A 774-nucleotide genomic window follows, 5' to 3' on the forward strand; every position below is an offset into this window, starting at 1 on the left:
CCTCAGACCCTTCCTCCCTGTCACAACCCCCAGGGGCACGCAAGATGCTCTCAGCATCTGTCCTCTCGCGTGCCGTGCTGGGAAGAATCTCGTTCACGAAGCTGGCATCCTGGGGCGTCTAGTGGTGCAAGTGGACAGTGACCACGTTCCTTTATAACAGCTTGTGACCCGTCTCAGCTGCTAACAGCTCAAGGTGGGATGCAGGGGGCTGCATCAAGCAGCTTATGCCTGGACAGGCATCAAAGACTTGAGCCACTAATGCAGTATGTGGCCTTGGGCATGTCTCCTCACCTCAGCTACCCATGCGTGTAATTACACACCCTCTGTGAAGCGCATGTACAGACGCAGCCCTGCATATACTGCCCCAGCAGGTGCTGCGGAGGCAGCGCTTGCAGAATGAACCACGTACATTGGCACAGGCCAGGGGACAGCGGGAGACTGGAATTCACTGGAGAGGAGACATCGCCCTGCAGCCCAGCCCTTCTGCTGGGCAGCGTTGCAGGTTGTGTAGTAATGCCTACGACCAAGCAGCAAGGAGTCAGCAAGGCCCGGGAGGGCACTGGCATCTTGCTCAGAAGGGTCACGGCAGCAGAACTGCAGGCGGGGTGCAGTAGATGGGCATGGAGCAGCCCCATGGCACAGCCTTCTGGGGGAGGGATGTGCACCGGTTAGGGAGCTTCTGGAGGGGCTGGACGTTTTTAAGTCAGCCGGCCCGGATGATCTTCACCCTAGAGTCCTAAAGGAACTAGCTGGGGTTATTGCAAGTCCCCTGGC

Source organism: Gavialis gangeticus, unplaced genomic scaffold (assembly GCF_001723915.1).
Source record: "Gavialis gangeticus isolate Ggan-Ray unplaced genomic scaffold, GavGan_comp1, whole genome shotgun sequence".
In the NCBI taxonomy this organism is placed as follows: Eukaryota; Metazoa; Chordata; order Crocodylia; family Gavialidae; genus Gavialis; species Gavialis gangeticus.